At 35.0% G+C, this 9,065-nt stretch overlaps 1 long non-coding RNA gene across 1 annotated transcript; it reads left to right on the forward strand.

Annotated features, from left to right (window-relative positions):
- Positions 1 to 7,321: 7,321 nt before the first annotated feature.
- Positions 7,322 to 8,693, forward strand: LOC139904561 (uncharacterized). Its single transcript, XR_011778885.1, has 3 exons — positions 7,322 to 7,374; positions 7,891 to 7,941; positions 8,547 to 8,693. It is a non-coding gene; the product is annotated as an uncharacterized lncRNA (long non-coding RNA).
- The last annotated feature ends 372 nt before the right edge of the window (positions 8,694 to 9,065 follow it).

Here is a 9,065-nt window from a genome sequence, read left to right on the forward strand (position 1 = left end):
AAGTCAGTCGTGTGAGTAACATGGTATCACTTGTGTCACTGTTGACACCATTGATCGTCATTCATGGTTTTAGACAAGATACACGGTTGAGGCAACATATATATGCGAGTGACGTTCAACCGTGTGGTGACTCGTGCGGTTAAGAACACGTGTTAGCTCAATCAAACGAGTGAGCAACAAAAAAAAACACCAAGTAAGTTCATACGAGTGGGCTCAGGTGTTCACATGGTTGAGCCTCAATCGTGCACTGACTCGTGCGAGTCATGTCTTACGCGTGCGAGTGATGGTCACTCGTGCATATCTGAATGAACCATATTAAATGCTCTTTTTAAATTCACAAGATTGCATGTTTGTGTGTTTCAGGACCCAATTTACATCATGATAGCATCTATAGTGTTCATTTAACACAAAACAATAGCAAGTAACAGCCAAAACACATCACAATTGCATAAAATAGGACCTTAAAACCACTAGGGTTTCGACATACTTAAACAAAGAATTAACCAACTAAAACTCAATGAAATCTTACCAAAGGAGTGGCGCTGTGATCGGCTAGGAATGCTTAACAAGTCCTACGGTGGAAATTTTAAATGGTGGTGATCGAATTTTGAGAGTAATGTGGGTGTGGAGTGTAAAAGTGAACGACTGTGTTCAACACTCTCCCTATCTATACTCTCATGCTCAACCGTACGGTTAAGCACACGATTCAATTTCTAACCACGCGCCTCACTGTCACTCGTGTGTTTGACCTAGAAGACTAATGGACAAATCTAGAACTTGGTCATTCGTAAGGTTAACCTTAAACGTGTGGTAACTCGTACGGTTCACACTTCAGTTGTGCGAGTGAGCCACTTTGGCAATTCAAATTTTTATAACTTAGGATTTCGACTCATTCGTCAAACTTAGAGCTAACATACACCTTCAATTTGAGTCATAAATCACTAATTCATCAAGAAATTAACATTAACACTTAAGGAATTTCAACAATCTTAACCAAAACTAATTTAGGAATTTCAACAATCTTAACCAAAACTAATTTATTTCTCAAAACCCTCTAGTTTTGAAAAATGTATAGCCTACAGTGTAATGTCATCTTAAGATAACTAACTCCTCAATTCACTAAATCCTTCAACCAATCACAAACTTCACAAACTTCTATCTTATGGATTTGGTGTCAGATATATCTTGATCTTAACAAGGTTCTTTCAGATGTCATTATGCTTTCAGAGGATAATCAGAAAACAAAGGAAAGATAAAAACTATATAAATTTTCTGAGATATAATGTCATGCAACTAAAATTATGCAAAAGAAAGACATTCTATCATGAAATGCAATAACATGCAAAGCCAAAATCTTTTTGTTGTTTTACAGTTTTCAATGCAAGCTATTTACCATGCTAATACAGCTAAGCATATTAGAACACATAAATCCACATTCTTTTTGTGACCAAGATGATTAACACTAAAAAAATGGATCAGAACTGACATATCGAATCAACTTTTGTTGTTCATTCCCAATTGTTCAGTCTATGTCTATTATCATGCAATTACTGATATCAATCCTCATTAAATATAAACATACTCCTTCCGGACACTTCGAAAATCATGTTGGCATTAATTGTTTGAACACTAAAGAGCAGTGGTTTTTGAGATCACGCTAAGTTCATTAATCCTTGATTCTTTTATCACTTATGGTTGTGCATTTTTATTAGATTGTCAATTCATTACATGTAACTTTCCGTTATCTCTATCCATGTACTTCATTAAAATTAAACAGGATGGTTCTCACCGCATTTTGAATAACCCTGTCAGCCTTTGGCTTCTACCAATGTGTTGATAATATTCAATCTAGTTGATCGGCAGATCTCAGAATATATTGGATTATCCGAATAGGCACATTATTTACCTCGAGGATTGACCTACAGTTAAAGCAAACTTTCCTGATGACCAGTCGTCACACGAAATAAATCTCAAGGCCCTTAACTTCTTTATGTGTAAGTTGACATGGAAAATGGAATTGAAAGATAAACTTTCATATATATGTATTTAGAGTATATCTAGGTAAGTATCTTCCTAACTTACAACCTTAATGGGTATAACTCTAAATTGCTGATGGAAAGAATCTTGATAGTTCGATGTGAACGTTGTGATTAAACAATTCAAGCTGCGCGGGAGCGTCACACTAAGAATGATCTGAGTTCTTTATGAGCTCTTCATGAATCAGCATTCCTCATTCTATCTTTAGTTCCTTGATTGTGTCAACACATTTAATTAAAGCTTGATTTATATCAAAGTTATAACATTTAAGATCGTGAAGTTGCTCTTTATAAACTTTGATTTGCTCTTTCAACTCTTTTTCAACCTTAGTGGTCACAAGGTTTGCTTGATATTTATCTTTCATCTCCGCATAAGCCTTGGTTAAATTATCTATTGTTATTTTAGATTCAGCACATTTAACACATTCATTATCAGTAGATAGATCAGAAGATACCCGTTGAGCACTATTTGATGAAGAAGTCTCAGCCATAAATGCAAAGTAATTTGTCTTCTTCCCATCATCGAACTCATCTTCTGATTCTGATGAATCTGTAAGAAACTCTGATGTATCAACATCTTTTCTCAAATGAATCTGTTCAAGTTTGTCCCAAATATCTTTAGCTCTTGTTAACCCTGAAACTTTCTCAAGATCACTTTTTGATAAGAACACCTTTAGTAAATCTACTGCTTTCTTGTTCATTGCTTCAAAATCAGTTTGATCTGCTCCCGTATGATCCGCTTTATCTTCGACCTCTGAATCTGACTTCTTGTCTGATTCATCATCTTCTGAATTTGTACTCTCAAGATCCGAACCTTCACCCATTAGAACTAACATCTCCAGCTCTACAGCAATCATTCTACCCCATTCATCTAGTTCTTTATCAGAATCAAAGGATGTTTCTTCTCTTTGATCAGCTTCAAGACTGTCTTCAAACACTGAGGTATCACCATATCTATCCTTCCAGCTGTTAAAGTAGTAGTCCTCTGACGATGTTGGTGAAACACTTCCAGATTCAGGTGTACGAGGAACTGAATCACGTGCCTTCTTGAATTTGTCTTTAACTTGTTTCTGAATCTTCTCTTTCCGAATAGTTCGGGATAATTCTTCAACTTTTTCAGCACGAGCAGTTAACTTCTCAATTATACTTTGATCAGTGACACAGTTTGTTTCAACTTCAGTGATCTTCGCCATGTTGGCTTTAGGTTGTTGCTCATTCACATTCAATTTAATTGACCAATCATCATTGTCTCCATAAATGACAACTAGAGCTTTGTTAGGACCTTCATTAGTTTCTACATCATTTCCTTTGTCAGTGATGTAGATCTCTCGCTTTGTTGATTGACTTTGGGAACTAACACGATTATAGTTCTGATTCCTGAAAGGATTATGATTACCCTGCTTCTTTTATTTTGTACACTGTCTTGAAAAATGACCTAACTCTTCACAGTTGTAACAAGTAACAGTATTCATATCAAAACCCAATTTTGTATCCTTAGTCATACTGAATGGTTTCCCAGTTCTCTCTTCATAATATCTAGCTCTTCTCACAAGATTTGCCATACCCCACATTATATCCATCTTTTCTGCTTCATCCTTATCAAGTTGTTGATAGTCTTCTATTGTTAGATGAATGTTACCCACACGACCATCAAGATAATTATCATAAGAATTCACAAGATTTGACAATAGAGCTATGTCTTCATTAATCTTCTCCTTTCCCACTTTTCTTATGTTCCCAATCTTTAGTGCAGATAAAACATCTATAGCAGATGGGGTAGATGACTCTGTTGTATTTGACGTAGGCTGTGATTGAGTGTTGAGTGAACATGGTGAAACTTGTGACGGATAGGAAGGTTGTTGTGTACTTGGAGTTGTAACATTCAAACCATACATGTTTTGATTGTTTGTTGCAAAAGCAGTCTGAAACGGAGCATGAGCATGAGCAGAGTTAGTGGGTGTATATCCCGTAAGATAATACATTTTGGTGTCTTGAATTTGCTTAGACTTTTTCATCTTGTTCAATAGCTCTAATTCCTCTTCTTGAAGTCTTGCAATATACGAGTTCACTGTAGCAGTAGCTAGTTCTCCACTAGTTTTCATAGTCAGGACAAAACCATTCCATTCCAATGGAAGTGCTATAACGATCCTCATTTTTCCATTTCTACTTTTACTATATTGCCCTTAGGGTTGTGTGCTCGTAAACTCTAGTTAACAAAACGTCGACCAAATAGTAAACTTCTAGTCGACACTCTCTGTTAATCGAGACTTACGTTTTTCTGTATTATTATAATTATCTATAAGTAATAAATAAATGTGACATTTCTTATAAGTTAAAACTAATGGGAAGTAAATAAAAATAATTAAACTTGTGTAGTAAAAGTGGTAAATAAAATGATACGTATCAATTTAAAAAAAATATATAAATAAATAAAAATAATACTAATATAAATCGGCTAGCTTTTGTAAATAAAAAATAAAAATAAAAATAAAATAAATACAATTAAAAGATAATTACTAAAGTAATCCTAATCTAAAAAGTAATCCTAATCAAACTCCAAGTATTCAAATTACTAATCCTAATCTAATCACAAATTCAAGTCCTAATCCTAATCCCTAGCTCATCTTTAAGCAATTTGAATTATATCTCAACATTAGCTAGTGCCCTATAAAAAAGATCCATCAAGCTCCACAATTTACATCACAAATTTCACCAAATCAAATTGCTCTAAAAAAAAAAAAAAAACTCTCCTTTTATTTTATTTTTTTTGTTCGGCAGATTACACCTCCCACACCACCACCCTATCCGAGCCCCATCACCATCAAAACATCCCAACCACTATCACCACCCTCTGCTGCCATCTGCAGCCTCCAACCACCGCCCATATACGGCAGCTTCTGCTACTCCTGCTCACCAAAACAGACGCAAAACAGGCTGCCTTATAGCAGCTGCAAACCGCTATCATCTCAGCCTTTATCTGCCATGATCTGCCACCCAAAACAGCTCCCACCTGCGACCTTTTTGCTTCTGCTCCTGTCATATGTTCAGCCACCATAAACACCGCTCAAGACCGCTCCAAAAACAGCTCAAGGTCGCCTGTTTTTTTTGCTGTTTCTGCGTGTTCAAATCAGGCCACGAGATTGCCCGTTTGTGCTATTGCGGCTGCGTTTTTTCTGCTGATCGACGACCCAAAAACACACCAAGTCGACACCTTTTGGTTGATATTTGCTACTGTTTTCCGGTCAAATTTTGACTCCCGCAAACACCCGATCATCTCTCTTTCGTTGTTTAAACCAAAGGTATAAACCTTTATCCAAGCTTTTGATTAATACTTTAAGTATTTATGCTATGCTATAATTAAGAATTAAGAATTAAAGAAATATGCATATATAGTAATAAAACAAAACTGGATACTCTGTTTTCTTGTTTGTCGAGTGGAGTACAGAACCAAACTAATGAAATTGATGATACTTATTAAAAAGTTACATATATAGTCCTTTGACTATCAACTGTTTTACAAAACTAATAAATAAATAAAGATATGAATACTCTATTAAATATTATGTCCATAAATCGAGCATAAGGGAATCACTTTTATAAAAATTATGAATCTAGTCCGTGTACTATTTATAAGGTTATAATATGAGTAATAAGACAACTTTGAACATGAAACTAGATTTTAAAGTTAAAAGCTTATGTACATGAATGAAGATTAGGGTTAATGGTAGAAGTTATGTTTAGCAAATAGGTTATGATTATGATTAAAGGGATTGGTTAGTAATATATGAAAGATGATTAGTGAAAAATAATGATAATAATATACATGCATGCATGCGTACGTGTGTACATGTATATATTATAGGTATATGCTTGTGTATATATGTATATATATACATACGTGTATATGTATGTGTATATATGTATGTATATGTACGTGTGTGAGTATGCATGTGCAAGTATATAATGTTAGTAAAACACAAAAAGAAAATAATATATGTATACGTACATATATAATTGGTAATTATAAAAGGTGATAAGTAATAATATGTATATATAAGTACCACCTTTCACTTATATATATGTGACACATACATCATATGTATGTATATATATATATATATATATATATATATATATATATATATATATATATATATATATATATATATATATATATATATATATATATATATATATATATTATAGTTATAAACTTGTACATGTAATATAAGAATAAAGAATATGAATCACATTGGTGTATATTTATATATGTAAACACATGTATGAACATAGGAAATATAACACATGTAGTGATAAGATTACATAATGGGTGAGTAATTAGATAATAATATTATTATTATAACTTATACACTAATCTATATAGTAACACCATAAATTACACTAAGTATATTATCACATATACATATAATTAAATAAGTACATTAATAACTTTTTATGTGTATACACTTAACGTGAAGGTTATAATTAAAGATAGCGTACAAAGACTACAAACATCACCGCTACTTGTGGCCTAGGGTGATCCTTCTTGCCATTATGGGACGCTTGTGGATCTTGAATGCCAAGACTTAGATTCTGGTCAAGAGATCCTGGGCCGCTCGGTAACAATAGATAATTCGAGTGACTTGCATGTTAGCAACGAAGTTTGGGCGAGATTGTACAACATCTTTGTTAAGAATTATAACCCGAACTTCTTAAACTAGAAGCTTACTATAAGTGGAAGCTTTTCATAAATAGTAGGTTTCCAAAAATAGAAACTTTTGAGAAATAGGAACTTTACTCGAAAACCGTCACTGTTAATATAGTTTGCTATATTAATAAAAAAACTTTATGTCTATTAGACATTAACTAATCAAACGTTATAACTTTAGGTTGAGATCTCCATTTACATACTCCGTTCATACTACTTGTGTAAGACCCTAATCAGTTTGTACAGCAGTGTAAATATGTTACATAGAGTGTGGGTGATGTTGTGCAGTTAAACAGAAGTCACTGAGTGAGCTGAGCCTAGTACGCACCGCGCACACTAAAGGGAGCGCGCCGCGCACCCTTACTGTAGCCGGGTTCCAGCTTTTTAAATCAGATATTTTGATGGGCATTTTGGTAAATTCACTTATGGACGGGTTAAAGACAGATAGGTCAGTTTGTGGAGCACCATTACTCCATTATCAACAACCTTATCACTTTAACTTTAATTCTAGAGAGAGATTGTGATTTTTGAGAGAGAAAGCTTAAATCCAAGAGGAAGGAGCTTGTTTTGGGTTAAAGTTCAAGCATTAAAGTCGTTCATCTTATCTCTAGCTTCGTTGTGGTAGTTGTGGTATGTTCTAATTTTATTTTCCTTACTTTGATTTAGTGTAAGGGTTAGGGTTTGAGTAAATGATGAACACAAAACCCATTATTGGTGATTTTGGGTGTTCTTGGGTAAAATTGAGTCTTGAATACTAATTGGTGACTAGTCTAGAGTTTCAAAGTATTAAATGATGTTTATGAACCCTAATTGGTGAGTTAATTGCTAACACACCTAGTTATTTAGTAAATGGGTGTTGGTTAGTTAGTGGATGACCCGAAATGGGTGTGTTGTCTTAAAATGGTTATTTGGGTAATAAATTGACCTAATTTAGAAAGATGGGTATGAATTACCCTAATTATGTATTAGTTGGTGTTGTTGGACCTTAATCACTAGCTTTTAAGTGATTAGTGGTGGTCTTGACTTTAATTGGGCGGTTTTGGTATAAATGGGCGATTTAATGCATTAAGTCATTAAATGCTCATGTGTAAGTGTTAGTATTGAGTCCACTTAGCTTGTGTGTTGATCAAGTACTTATTATATTAGGTACTTTGCTTTGAAGCTTGTGGAGGTTGAAATCGTCATCTAATTGTTAAGGTGAGTGGAATAATTATATGCGTATATATATAATGTATCTATTTGTTGTAGCGTGAAAGATGTAGTGTCGAGGTGTTAAGACACCACGTTTCACGTGAAGGGTGTAGCATCGAGGTGTTAAGATGCCACTCGGGTGTAGCATTGAGGTGTTAAGATGCCACCTAGGAGTGTAGTGTCGAGGTGTTAAGACACCACTCCGTAAAATAATGAGTGTTGCATCGAGGTGTTAAGATGCCACTCGGGGTGATGTGCCGGGGTGTTAAGGTGCCACCCTAGGGGTTAGTGGTGCGAGGTGTTAAGTGCCCTAATGGATGTTATGAACACCGATGGCGTTTTCACGAGCGCCGTTCCCTTGTACTATTGGTCGACCATGGTTACTTGTGTTGTAAGCATATTATATCATTTCGAGTTATATTATTATGCGGTTGTTGCTAGCTTGTGGTATTGGAGATTATAGCTTGTTAATGTGACGATAAGCTAATTGTGTTGCTAGCATGTTTGCGGTTTGTGTAAGTGTATGCAAGTAGGTATAATTATATATGTATTCGTATAATTATTGCATTCACTAAGCTTTGCTTACCCTCTCGTTGTTTACCATTTTATAGGTTCGGTTTTGAACAAGGGTAAGGGCATCGTATTGGACTAGAGATCCCGCTTGATGCTAGGGGACGCTTTTGGCCTTAGTAGCTCTTGGAGTTTGACCGGTAGTTGGGTAGTTTAATCCCAAACGCCATGCTCATTGTGTAGTTTGGAACTTAAACTTTTTGGTGGTCGAAACTCTAAACTTGTATTAAACTTGTATTTTGGGTCGTGTAGGCCCCGCTTGTAAAACATCATTTTTATGTTTGATTCGTGTTAGTTTTACATATATAAGTTTGTTGTGAAAAGCGTTCGGTCTAAAAATGTCGGGAAGTGGTCCATCTTTTTGTGTGTTAAAAACAGTTCGGACAGAAGCTGGAATGCTCTGTGCGCGCCGCACACTACAGGGGATGCGCGCCGTGCACTCCCCTGTCCAGCAGCTTTTAAAATATTTTTTTTTGGGACTGTTTATGGTCGGTTATCGGGTTAGGTTGTTACAAGTGGTATCAGAGCATGGTCTAAGGGATTTAGGCGACTTGAGATAG

Source organism: Rutidosis leptorrhynchoides, chromosome 4 (genome assembly GCF_046630445.1).
Source record: "Rutidosis leptorrhynchoides isolate AG116_Rl617_1_P2 chromosome 4, CSIRO_AGI_Rlap_v1, whole genome shotgun sequence".
Lineage (NCBI taxonomy): Eukaryota > Viridiplantae > Streptophyta > Magnoliopsida > Asterales > Asteraceae > Rutidosis > Rutidosis leptorrhynchoides.